Raw genomic sequence first — 22,845 nt, 5'->3', positions numbered from 1 at the left:
TCATTCGTCTCCTGTTGGGCCTTCACTCCCTGCTGATTTGCCTCCACAGTCTCTCTCAGCAGCTGGAGCTTCTGCTGGCGATACCCCTCCAGGGTCAGATTGTGGCCCAGTAGCTTTTGGGCCAGTCGAACCAGGTGTTGACTCTGGCGACTGGGTGCCCTCCAGCGGCCAGCCTGGCCTCCCTCACTGCCGTCTTCAGTCTCACCAACCACAGTGGCAAACTGCTCAGGTGGTGGGAGAATTGGCAGGTCCTCAGCTCCATTCGCAGGCTCCTGTGTGAGGGTGTGCTGGGACCCCTCAAGCTCCTGCTGGCTGACTGTTGTTGTAGCTGGCTCATCCTGCAGAATTGCTGTGTCCATGCCACTACAAAAGGGCTGCTCCTCAACAGAGCTGGCATCTACATAGGGGAAAAGCACATATAGATGTCACTGCATAGCACAGGTGTGCTACCTGTGTGTATGCTAGATGAGTTGGCAGTAACATGCATCCCAAAGGTGTATTACCACATAGCTAGCAACCATAGGGTGGTGTGTTGGTGACATTATGAAGGGGATGAAAGCAGTGTATGTGCACATACCTTATGTGACCAAATCTACTGATCATAGCAAATGCTCCAATTTGTGAGTATAAGGGTGTTGGATTCTAATTCCATGCTGTGCCATCAGCAGTACCAAACAGGTGTTATGTGAAGGTTTGAACAGCAGGTGTACTCACTGGCCCATTAGAGGGTTAGAGGAAGGCGGATGAAAGAGAGGTCTCTCAGAATATGGGACATAGCTGTGAGACTGGGGATGAAGACAGGTACTTACCAGAAGGCTGTGCAGGTGGGGCAGTTGAGGTGACCTGGATACTGACACAAAGGTCAGCACTAGCTGCTCCATGGGGCTGAGGTCTGACAGTCACCATCCGGAGGCCGGTTCCCCACCTTTGCTCGCACCTCCCTTTTAATCGCTCGCCATTTCTTCTTGCAGTCCTCCACATCCCACTTATGGTGGTGGACTGCATTGAGGCGGTGAACAATTTTAGTCCAGAGCTTGATCTTGGAGTATGCCCCGAGTCTCTCTCCCTGGGGCGAGAAGAGGTGCTGGTGGTGAGTGTGGACCTCCTGCACCAGCATTTCGGTCTCAGCCTGGGTGAAGTTAGGCTTTCTTGACATGGTTTTCAGTGCTTTGGGAGCCATGGTGTCAAAGTACCCACACTTTTGATAATATGAGGTTAGACGTATTTATACACAATTAAGCATGTCCAACAAGCCTTACGTTAGACGACCTGACATAATACGTCCATTTGGTCGGTTATGGACAAATCCGTCTAGCCCATGTTCCTTGATACGTTTAAATTCTGAGGGCCGGGATACGTCTACATCACCACGAACTTCTGTCTCTTGTCTGTTCGGAGACACCTTCCTATCTACTGATGCCATCCGAACTCGTTTGCTGGATGTTACACATTACATGGGCTGCCTTTTCAAGCCTGTGGCTGTATTCAGGTAAGCAAGTATTCCTGCTTCATCTATGATGTTTGGAATGTTCATAGACATGTCTGGGGCTCACGTTGCTGGTCACCCTCTGGAAAGGCTGTGTGATACAGCGTTTAGAGGAAGAGTGGGGGGGAGAGGCGCTCTTTATTGGGGAACACACCTCTTCCCTCTCCCCATCCTCCATCCCTGCCTACGGGGGGGCCTCCTTATCCCACAATGCCACCTCCCTCCTCCAATGATTGCTTCACCTCACCCCCCTCCCCTCCCCTGGGATACCTGCCTTACACACCCCTGATCCTGGCCCCAGGTGTATGTGTGGCCTTGTTGGTGGCTCTGCTGTTACAGCTTTTTGGTGTCATTGGGAGGGGGGGATACCTTCTCAGTTGTCACTGCTCTACTTCCTAGTGCCTCACCTTGCACATGTGTTGCTCTTATGGCATCTACCTGATTGCATATGATGCCCAGCATTGCACAGCAGTCACCAGCTCTCCTGTACATGACTCCTCAGTCCTAAGATGTCCCATCAGTCTAGGGTTAGCAGAGGCCTCTAGAAAGAGGGGGAGCTATTCAAGCAGTCAGGTGGTACATGCATTGCAGATCATGGAACCCACAAGTCTACGTCTCTCCCCTCTTTCTAGAATTCTTACTAACACAACCTCTGTCTCAGGTCCTGCATGTGACATGGTCTCATCCACATCTCACTTACAAGATGGGCACCTTCCCACTTTCAGTAGGCTGCCTGCCCTTTTGTTAGGTGCAGGTCAGTGACATGACATCAGGGATCACACATGACACCCAGTTTAGAGGTAGATATCTGTTATTTATTTTATTCTGCTTTTTTTTAGTCATGATTCAAATATAAATGCATACACCTTTGCTGAGGTAGACATGAATGCTAGAACACCTGGTCACAAAAGACTGTCATAGAACAATCACCATACATATATGTACGCTTTATGAGAAAACACAATATCATACTTATGGTAACAACATGGCACATGCCAGGCTGATTGGCCCAACATGCCTGAAACTGCTCTGACCTGTGCAAAGTAAGCGAGCAGTTCTGAGCCTCACATACTTTTTCATTTGTAAGGGACAGCAAATATCTGGGAGAGCTGTCCTGCTGCAGCAGCCTCTGTCTCCAGAGGTTGTGGCTTCTAATCTCACTGCTGCTCCCTGTACCCCTGGCCTGGTTACATCATCATCATCCATTGGCCCATAGGTTAGGCAAGCTATCTGTCACCTCAAACATGCAGCCTACCATTCCCATGTTGTCAGTGTCAATTGTTAGGGCCTCCTCACCACATGCCATCTGATGGCAGGGTCTTTCCATTTCACTGCATACCTGTTTTCCACTGATATGGGGAAGGTACCCTATATTGCGTATACCACTGTCCCACTAAATGCATGTCTTCCTACCCTAGGCATGGGATTAAACATAGAGAATGACACGGGGAAAAAATCTGTCCCCATCACCGCCCCGTCACCTGCCCACCATCCTCTGCACCGCCCCGTCACAGCCGTTCCCTTCACCGCCCCGTCACCGTCACCGCCATCCCTTTCACCGCCCCATCACCGCCACTGCCATCCCATTCACCGCCCCGTTACCGTCCCCGCTGCATCCATATAAGCCTTAGTACTGTAATATTTAGCTTATTCCTTTCTTATAAATCAAAGTTCCTGCTGCTGAACTAGAGAAAGAGATGTTCAGCTGGCAGGGCTTTGTTTATAAATTTTTATCAACACAACTAATATACTATTTTATCCTAAAGCAAAAAATAAATAAATAAATATATTTTTTTTTTCTACCTTTGTTGTCTGGTTTCTGCTTTCCACATCTTCTCATTGAATTCCTTCCATCCACTGGGTGTCTTCTCTCTGCGTCTTCCTTTTGCTGTTACTGTGCCTCTCCCTTCACCCCCCAAATTGGTCTAGCACCCATCTTCTTCCCTCCGCTCCCTCATAGTCTGGCATCTGTCTTCTTCCCATTCTGTCTTCCACATTTCCCTTCAGGGTCTGTTCCTCTCCACCCTCCTTCAATGTCTGTCCTATTCCTTTCCACCACCACCCTTCCCTCCCTCCTTTACCATCTGTTCCTTTCTACTACCCTTCAGCTCCTCTCGCGTGGCCTATCTATCTACCTTCCTCCCTCTTATTTTCATGGCACGTTACAATGTAATTTGTGCAAGCCACTGGAGCCTGCGAGCTCGATCCCTGTCCCATCCCCACAAACCATCTCGCTTCTGTGCTCCTATTTTCCCCATTTCTAATATCTCCCCTATGTATCTGCCATTGCCCCCCCCTGTGTCCATATACCATCCCCATGGCATGTCCCCTTTTTGTCTCTGTCTCTATGCCCCATGCACATAATTTCCCCTCTTTCTGTTACCTTCCTGTGTCCAGATTTCCCCTATCTTCCTCTTCCATACCAGTGTGTCTCTTCTTTTCAACCCCATCTAGCTTTTTTCCCTCTTTCTTCCCCCCCCCCCCGCTTCTAGCATCTGGCTCACCCGCCTGTCCTTCCCTTTCTTTCCTGCTGTGGGTTTTTCTTTCCGTTTTCATCCCCTTGGCCCAGAATCCTTTTCCCTTTCACTCCCTCCTTACAGTCTGAGCCGGGAACACGGGTGATCACACGGTCCTCGCAGCCCCCACCCGCCTGCCCAATCGATTCTAGTGTATAGCCAGCTCTCTCCCTTCTCCTCACCTTAATTTGCAGGCTTTCTTTTTCAGCGACCTTCACGCTTTCCAAAAGAGCCGCACACGCGCGGCTGCTCAGTGTTCAATCTTCTGCTCTGCTGCAACTTCCTGTTTCCGGTTGCGTCAGAGCAGAAGATCGAAACTGAGCAGCAGCGGCTCTTTGATAGCGTGCGGGTCGCCGAAAAATAAAATCTACAAACTAAGGTGAGGAGAAGGGAGAGAGCTGGCTAAACACTAGAATCGATTGGGCAGGCGGGTGTGAGCTGCGGGGACCGCGCGATCCTTCATGCCTCACTGCGGGGACAAGACCCATTCACCGCCCTGCGGGCGGTGAATGGCCTTGTCCCCGTCGCCGCAGCGACTGCTAGTTTTCTTCCCCGTTTTCGGCGGGTGACCCGCGGCTAAAATGCGGTGGCCGCGCGTAAACCGCCACCGTATCATTCTCTAATTAAACACACCTTCAGTGCAACTATTGCACACCTTAACCATCACTGTACAGTTTGCATCTGTATATCACATCTTAACACTTGCAATCATTGGCAGAGAATATGGTGACAGCATTGTAGCCCACAGCCAGTAACATCGAGTAGGTTAACATTCAAGTATGTCCAAATGAGATACAGTAGGTAAAGTCTTCTGAATATGCGAAGGAGAGGCCGTGTGATGTCCTTTCAGTCATTGGATTTCTGCCAGTTACTTGTGAGCTGTCAGAGACACTGTTGATAACATGATTGGGGCCTCAATGGTCCATTGGCAGTGTGGCCCTCAGGTTTGCCCCTTCGGCTCCTAAACAGGCTCCTGAAAGATGCCAACCAGCTGGCGCAGAAGGCTGACGATCTCTGCCAATGTTTGCATAGTTTCCCTCCTCCCCTCCTGCAGTTCGCTGCGCATTTGTGTGACAACGTTCAGCAGCTGTCCATATGCCTCAGAAGAGGGAGGAGGTATTAGGACCGCTGGCTGGAATTCATGGGGTGGGGCTGGGGCTGTTGCCTCCACGACCTCTTCATCCCCTTCAAGAGGGGACATATCCTCATAGAGGTCAGGGACCTCTCATGCGCCTTGCTCCTCCACCACGTGCTGCTGCTGCTCCACCTCCGCTACCACCTGTGACTCCACCACTTCCACCTGGGCCTGGTCCTTCCCATCGGACACCTCCAACACATGTTCAGGTGGCAGACTCTCCTCGGAGGCAGAGTAGCCTTCCTTCTCCTGCTCTGCCTATGCCTCCGCCACTGCCTCCCTGGCTGCCTCTTGGCACATGTCGACCACCACCTCCTGGGCTATGCCCTCAACAGCATGCTGTGTGCGACCTGTGTGCAGTAAGAATATGAAGTCAGGGTTACCATATCATGCATTGGTTGCATACTACATACACAATTACCTATCAACACCCCCCCACCCAACCCAGTTACACTAAGTGGGAGACAGGTCAGGCCACTGTGTGAACACATATGTAAACTACTTTCTGTGTACAATTATACCGGTATACAGCTTATGCAGGTGACACTGAATGGCCTTGATGTACATGTTGACACAGTGGACTGATGAGTGGTATCTCATCACCCACATTTTGGGTGGCAATAGGTTGCATACCAGAACAGCTGCCAAGGAAGAGCACATTGACAAGAAGGTGAGCTTTGAGAGATAGCAGACATGAGATGACATAGGATAGAGGGTGACAGGTGCAACTATGAAGCACACATGATGCTTAGAATCTGATCGTGTCTCTCTGAAACCCTTCTCTGCTATGAACTGCATTGTCAGGGAGGCATACCTGACCAAGGAATATATGCCTCCACAACAGCAGGGCTCTGAGTATGCCTCCTTGACAATGCAGATGATTGCGGAGAGGGGCTTCAGAGAATGAGCACTCAGTATGCTACCAGCGCCGATATCAACTGGAGAGATATTCATTGATCGGACCATTACCTCCCGTTCCTCCGTAGCTTTTTAGCATCTGATAGTCACCTACATGTTTCAGGATTTCTGGTATTTCTGGGGGGGCGTGGCCTGATCGCCACGAGGAACAAGCGGATGGCTTAACGGCTCCCTATACACACGCCTAATTTAACAAAACTGTGCTTATACGCTATGATTTTTCTTACATAGCAAGATATATTTTACTGCCGGAACTCTTAACCCCTCAGGTCCTCTCGAAAGAAAGACGCCCCGGACAAGGGATTAAATCCTGGATCACGCTGAAAACGCGAGTGAGCCAGTGGTGCGAGTCGTTCGCTTGATACCAGCGAAACCAACATAAAATAAAAGAAAAAATAACTGACACAAAGAAAAGGAAGGGGATGGAATCTCTCTGGCGCTGCTCAACAACAGGAGGCTTGTGATCGCCGGAAGAACGCGTTTTTCAAACCGTATGTCATGGCGGAATTGTAACTGCGCCAGAGGTAGGAAACCTTAACATTCACACCTCCTAGAGGCTCAAACTCTGAGGAACCGTTTCCCTCTTCCAGCCTTCATTGACCCTTTCTTCCCTCAAAAAAAAAACCTGACATAAAACAAAACCGACATAAAATAAAAAAAAAAAAAAAGGGAAAATATTTCTCCAGCACTGCTCACCGCTAAGAAGCCTGAAGTCAAAAACATCTCTTCACATAAAGGAGTTACTAGAGCCACTCATAAATATGAGCTCACTTTCCAAAGAGCTCAGCATTACAGTTTGATCTCATTCAGATTAGCTTCACTTGGGTGACTTTGAATCAGACTGCACACAATATCATCAACCATCTACACTGCGAACACTCAAATCGCCTACGAAATTGACTTTAATCTATAGCTATCCAAATTCTCTACATGGAACTTTAAATAAACTGGATAATCACACCTTGTTACATTCCTATGAACCTGTATATCCCAAAGGCTGTGGTATAAGTGAGTGTGCCTAATAAACAAATATTATTCAAACTATTTCTGCCTTACCTACAGAGCTCTTATATCTGTGTAGCCTGCACACAATATCATCAATCATCTACACTGTGATTATCCAAATCACTTGTGAAATTGACTTTACTCTATAGTTATTCAATTTCTCTGCACGAAATTTTAAATAAGCTAGACAATCACAACTTGTTGCATTCCTGTGAACTCATATATCCCAGCGGCTGTGGGTAGAAGCGAGTGTGCCTAACGAACAAATATTATTCAAACTATTTCTGTTTTAACCACTGAGCTCTTGTACATGTGTAGCCTGCACACAATATCATCATTCATATATGAAATTGTCTTTACTCTATAGCTACTCAATTTCTCTACATGGAATTTTAAATAAGCTAGATAATCACAGCTTGTGGCATTTCTGTGATCTTGTATTTCCCAGCGATTGTGGGTAAAAGTGAGTGCACCTAACGAACGAACAAATATTATTCAAATTATTTCTGTCTTACCTACAGAGCCCCTATATATGTGTAGCCGTTTAAAAGTGTGCATTAGATAGGAATGCCGGTAAGATCGGCAAAAACGCCTAAACATAAATCACCTTGCTCAGAGCTTAAAATGGCGACGTCACCGACCCCAACTATAACCTCAACACAATGGGGTGATTGGGCTCAAGAAATTTCAAAAATGGTCACTGCGGCCCTGGAAGATAAATTTCTTAAATTACAATTGGCTGTAGACTGTATTAACGATCGTTTTGAAGCACATGCTGGACGAATTGTAGCAGTGGAGCAAAGGGTGTCTGAAAATGAAGATGCAACTTTGCAAGATCGCGAAAATGTAATTGCATTGCAAAATCAAGTAGCATCACTGACAATACGTTTGGATGACCAGGAGAATCGACAACGCCGCAACAATCTACGAGTTATAGGGCTACCTGATCTTCGTACTGATCAAGATCTATACCAATTCTTTCAACTTTGGCTCCCAAAACAACTTGGCCTAGTGACCCCTGAGACTGGTTTTCTATGCGAACGGGCTCACCGCTTGGGACAACGTACAAAAAATAACAACCGCTCGCGAGCAGCTATTGCTAGATATATCAACTGGAAAGACAAAGAGCTCATCATGCAAGCCTTTCGGAAAAAAGGTCGACTTGAATATGAAGGTCAAAAATTACTATTATTTAACGACTACTCCCTACATGTATCCAACCTTCGCAAGACAATGGTGCCACTATGTTCCACGCTTCATCGTCGTGGAGTGAAATTTGCACTGGTGTATCCGGCATCTTTACGCATGTGGAGAGATGGGAAACCACACACATTCACAGACAAAATAACCGCACAACTATTTATAGACTCTATGCCTGAGACTATGATCAATAATACCCCAATGACTTAATTTTACTTGATACCATACAGTTTGTTTTGAGGTCTTTGTTCGATTAAATCAATCCCATTTTAGTTATCTTAGTCTCAACCAATAAGCTCTTATCTTAATATGCTATGTAATGAAATACATACTTTGTATAGCCTAATAAGTTAAGCACACTAATCTCACTTTTTATATTACTGATTAGGTGTGGATTTTGTTAGATGCTTTACGTGTGTCATTCTATGCTCATAGGAGCATCTTTAAAATACTTTAAGATAAGCATAATAGTTTGGTATAATTCCTTTCTGACCACATATTATGCTGTTATTACTGATTTCTTCTTTTTTATTTCAATACTTTTTCTACCTTTCTTCTTATGCAGTATATCACATTTGTCGAGAAAGAATGATTGATATAATATTGAGGTTAAGTAGACACTCCTGTCTATTTCTCCACTGTATATCATATATTATGGCTGACCTACATGTCTTTTCCTTTAATGTGAATGGCCTAAATCATCCCATTAAAAGAAAAAAGATATCTAATTATGTGTCCAACAAACATCCAGATGTAATTTTCTTACAAGAAACCCACCTCCCATCCGCTGCCGCCACGAAATTTCAACTAAAGGGATATTCCACTCATATATATTCCCCTGCAACTCATCAAAAGAAAAATGGTGTTTCAATCTTTCTTAAAGATAATCTCTCTCCCACTATTCATTCAATTAAAACAGACACGGAGGGAAGATGGTGTCTGGTACATGCTGCGTTGCACTCAAAGGATTTTGTTCTTCTCAATATATATGGCCCGGTTAAAGATCACCCGGACTTTTTTAGAGACATTCAGTTAGCGCTAATTGAATTCAGTTCTTGTTCTCTAATATTGGGAGGGGACTTTAATCAAATCCAAGACTTGTATATTGATAGATCTTCTTCTTGTAAACCATCCAAATCCAAATCTTTCACAGCTCTTCAAGCTCTAAAAAATGCCTTCTCCCTTGTAGATCCTTGGCGATTACTTTACCCGAAAGGTAGAGAATACTCACATTTTTCACCACCACATAATACATACTCGAGAATTGATTTCTTTCTCATATCCTCTTCACTCATTCAAGACCTTACTAATACTATTATCCATCCAATCTCTCTCACGGACCATGCTGCCATCTCTTTATACACCTCTATTTCGGCTCCACGTAAAGAATCTCCATCTTGGCGGCTAAACAACGCCCTACTCTTAGATGAAGAAACTGTTGAAAAAATCAATTCATTCACAGTAGAATTCTTTGAAAATAACTCTAAAGATCCTGAAATTTGTCCTTCCATAATCTGGGAAGCTTACAAAGCAACCCTTAGAGGTGAATTGATAAAAATTGCCTCTTGGAAAAAAAAACAGTCCATGAAAAAGGAAAAAGAATTAGAAAACTCTATTAAAACACTAGAACTACAACATATGTCTAATCATTTACATGACCCAACTATTCTCCAAAGTATCCAAAAACTTAAATATGAATATAATACTCTAGTTTCATGCACAGCCAGACGGGATATCTTCATCTCTAATTCTGGCCATTATATGGGTGATAATCTTATGGGTCGTCCCTTAGCCAGATATCTTAAAATTAAATCTAAAAGACTATATATCACATCTATCCAAAATTCATTAGGACAATTAGTCAAAACCAGATCTTCAATTTCTTCTCAATTCGAAAATTTTTATACTTCATTATACAAATCTGAATCTGCGGCTCCTGAATCAGATATAGACTCTTTTCTCTCCTCCTTATCTCACCCGACCATATCGGACCCTGTTAAATTGGAACTAGATTCTCCGATAACCACAACAGAAATAGAAACTGCTATATCTTCCCTACCGACTGGGAAAGCCCCTGGTCCAGATGGTTTCACTAACGAATTTTATAAACAATTTCGAAACATCTTAGCTCCTCATCTACTTACATACTATAATTTCCTTCATTCCAATCCAGATAAACAATTTAATTTCACTGAAGCCACCATTGTAGTAATTCCTAAACCTGACAGAGACGCCACCTTGGTTAAAAACTTCCGACCTATATCTCTCCTCAATTTAGATTATAAAATAATGGCAAAATTACTTGCATTAAGACTCACCAAAGCGATCCCACATCTTATACATAAAGATCAAACGGGGTTTATTAAACAAAGATATATAGGAGATAATCTGCGCCTCTTTCACCATATCAATGCTCACGCTAAAACACTGACAGACCCAATAATAGGCCTAGCTATAGACGCTGAAAAAGCCTTTGATCGAGTGGAATGGCCTTTTCTTTTCTATGTCCTAAAATGGTATAATTTTGGCTCATTTTTCACGAAATGGATAGAAACATTCTATCACAGTCCTACCGCTCGTATTCTAATTAACAATTCTTTATCCAATAAATTTCCCCTTCACAGAGGCACTAGGCAGGGCTGTCCTCTCTCACCATTACTTTTCAATTTAGTGTTGGAACCTCTTCTTTCTGCTATTAGACAAAGCCCACTAATTAACGGTATCCCCTCCTTAAACCGAGACTTCAAATTAGCAGCCTATGCTGATGATATATTAATTTTTCTTAGGAACCCTCAATCTTCTCTTCCTCATCTTATACACATCATCAAACAATACTCCTGCTTCTCAGGATACTCTGTCAATTGGGAGAAATCAGAAATCTTTCCTCTGAACAATAACATTCTCCAATCAGACTTGACTAACTTTCCATTCACATGGTCAAATGAAGCTGTGAAATATTTGGGGATTTTAATACACAAAGATCCAGTCCTTGCTCAAAATCTTAATATATCCAAAATCAAAAACTTAGTTCTTAACACTACATCTCGGTGGTCTCCACTATACTTGTCTTGGTGGGGCAGGATATCATCCATCAAAATGACCCTAGCACCTAAAATTAATTACATTCTCTCAATGCTCCCTCTTTTATGCCAGAAATCATTTTTCCATTGGCTAAATAGGAAACTATCTGAATTTATATGGAACAAGAAAAAACCTCGAATTGCTCTAGCCAAGCTGAAGGCCTCTAAAATTAACGGTGGTCTTAACTTCCCTGATTTCTACCACTATTATATTGCTTCATTAGCTAAATATGGAGCCTATGGGTTAATGACTCCTTTTCTCAAGACCCTCCTACTTGGTTTGAAATGGAATGTTTTCTATGCAAACCTCTTCACATCTCTTGCTTACTAACGATATCAATACCCAGACACTTGAGAAAATATCCTCTTTTCATTTCAACGCAGCATGCTCTCCATCACTTAGATGATATAGCCGAAATCTCAGTTAGGGTTAGCCCACTCATATCCCTTTGGAATAATCCCAAAATACAAAACCAAGGCAAATCCCTTTCATGGAAACGGTGGCAGCGGGCAGGTATATGGTTTGTTCATCAACTATTTACTCTTAATACGACAATTCCTTTTGATATACTCTGTTCCACATACCTGCTACCATCCTCTGCTTATTCACAATGGATTTTACTCAGTGAAATACTATCTTCTGTGTATATACAATATGACTTTATGACTTCCAAAAATACTATATACCACTGGTCTTCGTGGTCTCTATCAAAAGGAAAAGCTATATCTTTTTTCTATAATATTCTAAGAGATCAATCCTTTACTTTTTCATATCATACTATGAAACACTGGGATAATATATTAACCATTCCGCTCTCGGACATTGACTGGGAACTCTTTTGGTCTTCAACAAACCGCCCACTTTTATCTTCTAGAGTTTCACAGTCAATGCTCTTTGTTATGTGGAATGCAATATGGACCCCATTTCGCATGTGGAAAGCCAAACTAAAACAAGATTCCGTTTGCTGGAACTGTTTGAAAGAAGAGGGAACTCTTGATCATATGTTTCTCCATTGTACTTTGGTCCGCTCTTTTTGGACCCAAGTCTGGAACACCATACAATCTATCACTAACTGTTCGGAAGAGATTTCTATGGACATTATAATCCTTCGATCTCAACATCCTTGTTTCACACAATCAAATTGCCCTCCTAAACTTATTGATACCATGATCGTGACTGCTCTCATGCATATTTTAAAAAATTGGAAACTATCTTCGTCATTAAATTATACGTTTTGGTGGAACTCTCTTTGTATGTACCATAGATATGAATCATATGCATATGAAAATAGAGTTTCGCTCCGAATATCCATGAATATGAAAAATAAAAAATCACCCTGGTCATTCTTAGATTCATATGTTCGCTCTACTTTGTAGACACTTCTGTCTTCCCCTACCTATTCTTCACTTTTTCTCTTCATTTCCTCTCTCTTTTAATTTTTATTTTATTCTATCTCATTTTCTTTTCTCATACAATCTTCACAAATAATTTCATTACTCTGAGCTTTTCTTAATATTATGGTCCTTTATAGTTAATTGCATATTTATAGATCATATATATACAAAATGTTATATGTATTTGAATTGCTCATTGTATTTTTTCAAAATACTCAATAAAAATTTATTGAACTAAAAAAAAAAAAAAAAGGATTTCTGGTATTTCTTACAAGGCAGCTGTCATACCTGTGCTACTGACTTTTTTGTTGGGGGGGCTGCCACTTACGTCCAGCTCGGAGGTGGTGTCTGGTGCGCCGGTTGAGGGCTGGGTTTTCATGGTGGACCCTGCGCCACCTGCGCCTCAGGGACTCGAGGTCCCGGTACACACCATAACGCCTGGAAGAAAGATATGGTGGAGAATAGGGTCAGGTGACAGTCCTTTTCAAACATATGCAGCGTTATCAGGGCACTGAGCACATCACATTTGTCATGTATATTCTGATGAGGTAGGGACATATCCAGATATTAAAACATCTGCCTGCCAAGATATTGTTATCCTTCATTATCTATCTATGTTTTCTTTATATATATATATCTCTCTCTATTTTTATGCAACACAGAATAAGCAAGCAGTTCCTTGAAAGATGGGGGTGGGAGCAATAGGTGACAGGTTTAGAGACTAGGACACACTGGCTACATAGTGATAGGTACTGGGGGGGGTTCTCACCTATGCAGGGTGTCCCGTATTCTGGCCCAGGCCAGACGTTGCGGGGTGGTCTCCTGCCATTGTGGCCAAAGACCCGTGCCTCATACTGGAGACAGAGCTCCATTAGGGACTCTGTCTCCGCTAGGGAGTAGTTGGGCTCCCTTCGCTCCACCATCACACCCACACGCACTCATAGATGCTCTCACACACACACTCACACACCCTCTCCCACACTCACCCTGGTGGCCACACACTCTTCCTGCCATGCCCTTCCTCACTACACAATTTCTCACTCCCACAATCACTCACACTGTCTCTCCTGTCTGTCTCCCTTACAATCTCTCTAACTTGCTCTCACACACACACTCACAGAAATACTCTCCAAACACTCAATCCCACTCAGTAATCGATCTATCTTACCTCTCCACCAACTAACACCTAACTATCTCCTCCCTCCTCTCACAACGCCTACTACACCCACAAGGGTCGCACTTCCACGTGGTTGTTTATATATGGGCATGCAGGACGTTGTTGGGAACAGTGTGACATCAGTGGGACATGTGCCAGGACAACTAATAGATAAAGAGCGCTATACGACTAGCAAGTCGTCTAGCGGAACACGGCGAAAATAGTTGTACGTCCTGTTTGGATGAGTGACATTTTGGTAGGTAACGTTGGACGCTTCGCTATAGCGCATGTGGACGTGTTTATGTTGGACGTGTTACGTGCCGATAATCAACCGGCTTGGACGACTTTCGATTATCGACACATTTCCCTGGACTTCTTACGCAGCCAACGCATAGAGCTTTTATACGACTTGTTGATTATGCCCCTCCACATGTTTCTTGGTTTCATTTCCCTCTTGGGTTATCAGGAAAATAGGCCTCTGAGAAATCCAGAGACCAGAAATTCTGACTGAGTCAGTGGAATTGCATCGAGGCAAGAGGCAGGGTTGTCCCTTATCGCTGCTTTTATTTGCGATAGCTATGGAACCTTTAGCTTGTGTGGTTCGGCAGCAGGATATCCAAGGACTCAAGGTGCATGATCGGTCTTATAAGATTCTGCTTTTAGCCGATGATGTGCTGTTATGCTTTAGTGACCCAGAAAACTCCTTATTGAGTTTGTTACAGGTGTTGGAGGAGTATGGTAAAATATCGGGGTTCCAAGTTAATATGGGAAAATCAGAAATTTTAAATCGTACCCTTCCACCATAGCAGGTGCACCACCTTCAGTCGCGCTTTCCTCTTCACTGGGCAGGTAAACCCTTCTGTGCTATATGAAACTAATTATCTCTCCAGCATCATTTGTTTAAGGAATTGGATAGATGGGAAGGTATGATGGTGGAGTGGCTTGGGCGGGTTGCAGCTGTTAAAATGATGCTTCTACCTAAGCTTCTCTATCTTTTTATGGCCCTGCCGATTGCAATTCCAGGGGTATTCTTTTGTAATTTAAATAGAAAGTTTTTGCATATATTTGGAGGCATAAGCCACCGAGGATGCGTATAGCCTTATTGTTTCAGTCCAAAAATGGGGGGGGGGGGGGGGGGGAGGATGGGAATGCCTCACTTTCTCCTTTATCAGAAAACGGCTCTTTTACAGGAAGTGGCTTCATGGACTGAGTATGAGGATTGGCCATGAATACATTTGGAGCAGGCTTTTTTAACAGATATTTCTGCCTTGGGCTCCCATGCCAATATTGCGTTCCTATCTGACGGTAAGCAATCCCTTCTTAAAGGCGATCATAACCACCTGGTATAATTTGCGCAGGATGATGTTCCCGGAGCGTAGATATTTCAAGCAAACTCCTATAAGCCTATTATCAGATTTTGCTCCAGGGGAGAGGACCCTATCCATTTTCATTGGGTCAGAGCTGGTTTGAGGATAGTTGGGCAGGTTTGGAGTGAAGGGGAAGTAGTATCCTTTGATCACCTACAGGAGGAATACGGATTATTGTACTCTGTGTTACCTTATGTGCAATTGAGACAGTTTTTATATAAGTGAGCATTTTGGAATTTGGTTTTGGGTGAAACTAAGTTGGAAATAGCCTTGCGGAAGGGAAGGGGGCGGGGAGGTGTATCTCGCATATATAGAGCCCTGTTGGTGTGAGAAGTGCCAAGGGATAATTATAGAGAGAAATGGGCTCAAGAGGTGGGGAGGGGGATGGATCTTTGGGTGTGTGTGGGGGGGAGGATATATAAGTGTCTTTTTTCCTGGGTGCGGGGGGGGGGGGAGAATATATAAGTGTCTTTTTTCCTGGCCCCTGTCATCTTTTTTTAATAGAGAATGGGTTTAAAATGTATTACCACTGGTATATGACACCTCTGCAGCGCTCCCTTCTTTCAGACCAGTACACAGATTTGTGTTGGAGGATCTTTCAGCATATTTGGTGGACATGCCTCAAGGTAAAGGAGTATTGTAATATGGTGGGGCAGTTGATTGTTCAAATTATAGGGCAACATTACCTCATTTTAATGGAGTGCTATTTGCTTAACGCATCTATTCCTGGGTATACACGACAGGAGGATCGGATGGCCTTATTTGTGGTCACCTTAGCTAGGGTAGAGCTAGCCTGCTTGTGGCATACAGATTGGCTGCCAGAGCGGGTATATTTACTTACTCGATTAGATTATTTGCATCTGATGTGCAAATTGACGGCAATGTGTTGGATGCATATGGGGCCGTAACAGGAAGTCTGCAACAGTTATATAGGTTGGAGGGCAGCTTCACACCATTCTGGGTCAGGGTAATTTGGGGAAGGTTGATGGTGGGGGGGGGGACACAGTAATAGATGAATACAGTCTTTGACTGAGGGGTGGGAGGGGCTATGTGGTTAGTAATGAGCTTCCTTTTTCGGGACATTGTTCAGTATATTGAGGTTGTTTAGCAGGGACTCCAGAGCTTTCATGGGCTGAATGAATTGTGACTGTAATTAGCTTGTTTTTTATGTACTGTTTTGTGTTTAGTATTTCATGGTTTGTTTGTTTTTGTACTCTGTTCTTTTTCCTGTATGTAACTTGCTATGTGTTAAGGTTTGTACATTGATAAAAAAAATTTCAATAAAAACTTTTGGAAAAAAAAAAGAAAAGTTTAGCTGCTAGAGATAGCATTCACAGAGTAACAATGCCTGTTCAAGGAAGGAATATGTAGGACCCAATATTGCTGCAAACAGTTCTTTATTAGGTATTATTTGGACTTAGAAACTTTATTACAGCAATAGAAGGGAAATATGCTTTCTAGAGATAGCAGCAGAATAAGATTTACAGTGAGTACCATACCTGTACCCAGGTATGTTGATAAAAGAACAGGATAATTCCCGTTCAGATTTTTGAATATGGCACTAGTATCATGATAAATAATGAATGGCATTTTAGGAAGGACATCCAAGTCAATGTGACATATAGACATATATTTCTCATATATTTTAGAATACAGCCTGTTGTGAAATACATAAGAAATGGAGGTCCCTGTGCGAGTGATAGGGATATCTTTGTGGTAGCAAAGGAACATTTTCATAGGTGTTGGAATGGGGGAGGGGGGTGTCATGGCCACCTCAAAAATTGGAAGTCAGAAGAGTCAGTTATGGCTCTCCCAACTTCCCTACCTACCTTCTTCCCTTAAATCTTCAAGCAGCCAGTGGCAGCAACGAAGTGAGCCCACAGCTGTTGGCCTGCCCCAGAAGCTTTCATTCTGCAGCATCATGCCTACATAGGAAAAGTAAGTTGCTGCAGGCTGACAGCAGCAGGCTCACTTCTTTGCCGGCTGCCCGAAGATTTAAAATTACAGCAGCAGGGAGGTGGTAGGTGGGGGAGTTGGGAGCCAAGTCATGCCACAGGATCCTGTTGAGGGGTGGGGGGAATGGGGTTGGGAAAGGAGGGAAGAACATATGCACTGGGGGGTTGGGAAGGGAGGAAATGACATGCTGCATGGGCTTTGGGGGGTTGGGAAGGCAAGGAAGAAGAGATGCTGCACAGGCTGGGGTTAGGAAGGACATACGCTGCACGGGCTAGGCAGTTAGGGAGGGAAAGAGATGCTGCATGGATGGGGTGGTGGAAAGGGAGGGAAAGAGAGATGCTGGTGGGGGAGGGAAGAGGAAAAAGAGAATTGTTGGACATAGATGTGTGGAATGTGAGGGAAAGACACAGTATAAATGGGGAAAGAAAGAGGGAGAATTGTTGGACATGATTGTGGAGAGGAGGGAGGGGGAAATGTTACATGGAGTCATCTGACTGAAAGATGGGAGTGATATCAGATTCCGGAGAAGGGTGATGGAAGGAGGGAGAGAGAGGTCAGACCATTGAAAGGGGAAGGAGAGAGAGATGCCAGACCACGGAATGGAAGAGAAGGAGGTGAGAGATGCCAGACCACGGAATGGAAGGGAAGGAGGGGAGAGATGCCAGACTGTGGGAAGGGGAAGAGGAGATGTTATGCAATGGGAAGAGGGAGGAAAGGAGAGATGTCAGACGGGAGTGGAGAGAGATGTCAGATGGGAAGGAGAGGAGAAAGATGCCAGACAATAGGAGGGGGAAGACATGTCAGATCACTGGAGAGGAGATGGTGCACAGGGATGGAGGGGAAGGAGAAATGGAGGAGATGGTGCATGGGGATGAAGGGGAAGGAGAAATGGAGATGTGCACAGGGATGGAGGGGAAGGAAAAATGGAGAAGATGGTGCACAGGGATGGAGAGGAAAGAGAAGAAATGCTTCTTAAGGATAGATGGGAACAGGAGAGAAATAAGCGGAAGGAGATGGTACACATGGATAGATGGGAAGGGAAGAAGACATGGAAAAGTAGTTAGATTTTTGAGATTAGAGCAGAAAAAACAGCAAATAGGTAAGGTGGCCCTGGATCATAGTTAAGAGCATAGACAGAAGGAAGGGCAACCAGAGACTGGGAAAAGATAATTAAAAAATAAATGGTCTTCTTTCTGATATCACCTATTATGAAATGGGTTATAAATTTGTTTGTAGAATATATATTGTTCCCTGGCATGCCTATAGGGCGACTTTTGCTACATTAGTCTCTTGTTTGAAATGTGGTCACCCTAAAGCTACGGTAATTTATCTCACATGTTTTGGACATGTCCTATGATATGCCAATTTTGGAATGTTTTTTTCTAAAGTTGAGCAAATGTAGAGAATTGATTGGCATTGCAATAGTTATAATATATTTTGGATTTTTGAAGTTAAGCGTCCTATTCCAAGAGGCCTAAAAGAACAATCTTATCAGGTTTGAAAGTCATACTTTATATGTTGGCCTTAAAGGTCCAATCCAAAGATAGTCATTGGCGTTCTAGAATGTTACACATTCTAGGATGTTACACATTCTAACAATGGAAAGTATGCAATTATCAGAATGGGACACTAGACAGGGAAAACAATTTTTTACTATTTGGCAACCTTATTTAGATATATTAACACCACATAATCGCAGACGCATATTATTTAATATGTAATTACAGTTCTAAAATGGGAAAAAAAGGGAGGGACTTGGGTATATTTGCTTTTAGTGATAATGTTTATTATATATTAACTGTAAATTTTGGGTTTCTTGTATTTGAAATGATTTTTTTACTATTTTGTTTGTATTTGAAATTTAATAAATATGATTTACATTAAAAAAAACAACATATAACATCCTCCCATCATTGGGAGTAACTGAATAAACACCTCACATTGGAAAAACATTCTGATTTAATATTTAAGAAAGGTATCTCGGTGCTCTGGAAGCTCTGTACCATCAAGAAGTACTTCGACGAAGCTTCTTTTCGTTTGTTAGTCCAATCTTCTATTTTAAGTATTCTGGACTACTGTAACATCATATATTTGGGTGCTTTCAAGAAAACTCTCAATAAATTGAGAGTCCTTCAGAATATGGCTGTTCAGCTCATTTTGTTGTCTAAAACAAATGGGAGCATATCAATCCCTTCTACGAAAGCTCCATTGGTTACCATTAGAATCCAGAGTACGTATTATTCAAGTTCTCATGTATCTGCTTTAAAGCAGTTTATGGCATGCTTCCAGGCTATCTCACCCCTCATTTTACCTTGATTTATTCTAATAAGAGCTCCTGAAGAGTACACCTGTTTGCATATCCTTCAATAAACTCTGACATTACAAATAGTTCCTTGAGAGAACCTTTTTCTTTAAGGCGACCAAATTGAATATATGGCTTGCCAAAATGGTGTTAGAAGCTTCCTCTTACCTTGACTTTAGAAAACAGATAAAAACACAACTATTTAACAGGCTAGAATCTTAATGTTGTTCATTCTTTTAACCTAACTTTTTATCTTATTTTAAATTGTTTGTATTTCTTTATATAGTTAGCATTTTATTTTGCTGAATCTTCAGATTTTAATCTGATATATGTATTTGCATTGTATGTATTGCATTATATGTACTACGCTTGATTGTTGTGAACCACCTAGAACTTTCAGGTATGGCAGTATATAAAAATAATTTATTATTATTATAGGTGGTTGTGTATCGCTGAACTGGGCTTCCCCAGGCTCTCCTTGATTTCTGTATTTCTTGTCTTGGCACTGCATACGCCGGGTAACTCTTTAAAAATTATCTAACTTCAGAAAAGCAGTAAACACTTTTATTGTCACATGAACTAGACTGCAATTATAGACTCTGACTTCTAAATTGTTACCTGAATGTGTCTAAAATACTGTTCCCAGGAAAATTGACATCATTCTTTCTAGAAGTATCTGTCTGTTTCAGACAAAAATCACTTTACAGGTCATGGACCTGATGGGCCGCCGTGGGAGCGGGCTGCTGGACGCGATGGACCTCTGGTCTGACCCAGCGAAGGCAACTTCTTATGTTCTTATGCTGATCTATAACCCATTTTGGGCTCTTTTGGGAGGATGGGCTAAGCAACCAAATAAATATAAAATACAATAAAATCACCAAAGTCAGGGAATATGATTTTATTTTCAATTTAGTGATTGAAATGTGTCAGTTAGGAGAATTTATATCTGCTGTCTATATTTTGCACTGTTCAGGAAGAAATTAATTTATATTTCTCTGGTGGTAAACTGCATGTAGAGTATGGCATTTTAGGGTTTTGTTTGTGGTCCTGCATTTGCATAAAGGTTATCTGTGTTCTGCATGTATGACCAAGGTTGAGAAGCATAGTGTGCTTTGAGTAGTTAAATTTTGTGGTAAACCATTATGTGTTGTTAATAAGATTATATTGTATGTATATATGAAAAATGAATGGAAAAAATGGTATTACAATTGATACTATTATTACTATGGGAGCATGGTCTGGGTTGGAGCTCTCCTTCCCCCCCCCCCAAACAAAACAACATTCTGCTGCCTATGATTTCAGTTATAAAATGGCCACAGAGACTTCCATGTAGAACAGAGGGTAGCCTAATAGAGCAATAGGCTGAGAACCAAGGGACCCAGGTTCAAATCCCACTTCAGATTTTTGGAGTGATTTTTAAAAAAAATTTGTGAGTCCTCTAGGGCAGTGGTTCCCAACCATGTCCTGGAGGAACACCAGTCCAATTGGGTTTTCAGGCTAGCCCTAATGAATATGCATGAAGCAAATTTGCATGCCTATCACTTCCATCATATGCAAATCTCTCTCATGCATATTCATTAGGACTAGCCTGAAAACTCGATTGGCCTGGTGTTCCTCCAGGACAGGGTTGGGAATCACTGCTCTAGGGTTTGAAAAAAATGCCTACTCTACCTGAATAAGAAATCTGCAAGCCTAAAGGCTACTGAAGCAGAGTACATTCTAACTTCAGAGATGGATGTCCATATTTTAGCCTCTCCCTTGTCCCAACCAAAATATGCACAGATCATGCTTCTTCACTATAAGGACATACAGCTATTTTAGATGTCCATATCCTGGCTCTATAAAATTGCAATTTGGACTTCCATGCAATATGGATGTCTAAATGCTAATTTTCCGAACTTCTAAAATAAGGGCCAATTTTTTTAAACTGATGACACCAAACTCTGCAGCAGAGTTAGGAACACAAAGGAGTGCGAAGACCTGCAAAGGACCCTAAGCAAACTGGAAGAGTGGGCAAACAAATGGCAAATGTGCTTTAACATAGAAAAATGTAAGGTCATGCATATAGGGAAAAGGAACCCAAGGTACAGCTACAAAATGGGGGGAACATTGCTGGGGGAGAGTAATCTTGAAAAAGACTTAGGTGTGCTGGTGGATACAACCATGAAATCATCAGCGCAATGTGCAGCGGCCTCGAAGAAAGCTAACAGAATGCTGGGCATCATTAAGAAGGGAATTACAACCAGGACGAAGGAAGTCATCATGCCACTGTATCGTGCAATGGTGCGCCAGCATCTAGAGTACTGCGTCCAATATTGGTCGCCGTACCTCAAGAAAGACATGGCGATACTTGAGAAGGTCCAGAGAAGAGCTACGAAAATGATAAATGGTATGGAGGACTGTTCATAAGCTGACAGGCTGGACAAGCTGGGGCTCTTCTCCCTGGAAAAGAGGAGACTTAAGGGAGACATGATAGAAACTTTCAAGATCATGAAGGTCATGGAGAAGGTAGACAAGTATAGATTCTTCAAACTACGGAGAACCACAGGCACAAGAGGGCACTCAGAGAAACTGGAAGGGGACAAGTTTAGAACCAATGCCAGGAGGTTCTTCTTCACACAGAGGGTTGTGGACACATGGAACGCGCTCCCAGAGGAAGTGGTTGGGCAGAGTACGTTACGGGGATTCAAAGAGGGATTGGATGGATTCCTGAAGGATAGGGGGATTGAGGGATACAGATAGGGGTAGATAAGAGTATGGAAAGAGTATAGATAAAAACAAGGGGGCTATAGGGCTAAATCAAGATAACATGACAGGTCATGGACCTGATGGGCCGCCGCGGGTGCGGACTGCTGGGCACAATGGACCTCTGGTCTGACCCAGCGGAGGCAAATTCTTATGTTCTTATGATGTAGCATGACAAAATTATAGATATTCTATGGCAACTGTCATAATCAGAAGCAGCATCAAGGAAACATTTCCCATGTAGATGTTCCTGTGGCTTACAGTGACAATGTACCTTAAGCAAAGGTGGTGGGTAACAACCAACCAAATATGCTAAATGGCTACCATCCCCACCACATTCTTTGTGATAATCCTCAGATGAACTATGATGATCCTCATATTTTGGGGATTTATTAGATGTTTCTAGTGGTTTGGGGAACAGACATGGCATCATATTCACATCCTGGCAGATTCAACAGCACTATAAACTCCCTGTCTCTACATTCAGATCCATTGCTACCAGTTCTTGCTCTTCCCCATCTAATACCAGCTTCCTTGAATTACTAGTCTTGTTCGTAACAGCTCCCTCGAAGTAGCCCTGTCTT

This window comes from Geotrypetes seraphini, chromosome 4, assembly GCF_902459505.1.
Source record: "Geotrypetes seraphini chromosome 4, aGeoSer1.1, whole genome shotgun sequence".
NCBI classification, from domain to species: domain Eukaryota; kingdom Metazoa; phylum Chordata; class Amphibia; order Gymnophiona; family Dermophiidae; genus Geotrypetes; species Geotrypetes seraphini.
Note: the sequence above shows the minus strand (reverse complement) of the source record.